Source organism: Macaca thibetana, chromosome 20 (genome assembly GCF_024542745.1).
Source record: "Macaca thibetana thibetana isolate TM-01 chromosome 20, ASM2454274v1, whole genome shotgun sequence".
In the NCBI taxonomy this organism is placed as follows: Eukaryota; Metazoa; Chordata; class Mammalia; order Primates; family Cercopithecidae; genus Macaca; species Macaca thibetana.
The window spans coordinates 14,017,004-14,017,960 of record NC_065597.1 but is presented as its reverse complement, the minus strand read 5'-3'; the positions used below and the strand labels follow the sequence as shown (position 1 = coordinate 14,017,960).

General features: G+C 40.3%; 1 non-coding gene across 1 annotated transcript; it reads right to left on the bottom strand.

Moving 5' to 3' along the window:
• Positions 1 to 558: 558 nt before the first annotated feature.
• Positions 559 to 631, bottom strand: TRNAK-UUU (transfer RNA lysine (anticodon UUU)). The gene has a single exon. It is a non-coding gene; the product is annotated as a tRNA-Lys (tRNA).
• Between the last annotated feature and the right edge of the window lie 326 nt (positions 632 to 957).

The window sequence follows — 957 nt, the reverse complement described above, 5'->3', positions numbered from 1 at the left end:
AGATCAGATGTTTCACCTTCTTTAGAATGAACTTCCAGAAACTTTAATAATTTGATTTCCTGAATGGGAAGTGAAAATTTGAACCAATTATTAGAACTTATGCATTTTCTTTGTGAAGCCTCTAATAGCACTGATAAAAGAGCCTTTGAACTGTTTGCAATTTTTCTTCTGTCTCAAGTGCCAATACATTAAGTGCAGGCACTACATATTTGCACATGCATAATAAAAACTTGGAAGAAAAAAATTTTAGAAATTTAGCAAAGAAACAGTCATCTGATATCAATGGAAAATCGTGCTTTGCAGAAGAATCTGTAAGTCCACCTGCTACAGATTCACATGTGAATTCATCTATAGGAAAGTCTTCTTAAAATAACCAGCTGGGTGTGGTGGTCCTGCAGTCCCAGCTACTCGGGAGGCTGGTGCAGGAGAATGACTTGAGCCCAGGAGGCGGAGGTTGCAGTGAGCCGAGACTGCACCACTGCAATGGCGACAGAACGAGACTGTCTCAAAAAAAAAAAAAAAATTGAGTCAGAATTAGGTGCCAAAAGCCACAGGACATGCCTGAACAGGGACTTGAACCCTGGACCCTCAGATTAAAAGTCTGATGCTCTACCAACTGAGCTACCCAGGCTCCCTCCTTACTGATTTATTTTAATGCAATAATAAATAACAGCACTTTGCTAAAACTAATAAAGGAATCATCTGGGACAAATTCAAAGTGGACAGGATGAAGAGATAATAGGTATACGTCAGGACTCCCCGGGGTAAACTGGGACCTGTTGGTACCCTATGTATTAAGAGTCTTGGGTTTTGTTTTCACTCGAGCAAATGTCCAAAGTTTCTTATCCTTTTCTCTTCAAAGTGTTTTCCTATGTGCCCATCCTTCCAGCTCTTGCATAAACAGATAAGTGAGGCGCAAATATCTGATAGGATGTGGTACAGGATGACTGCAAATCC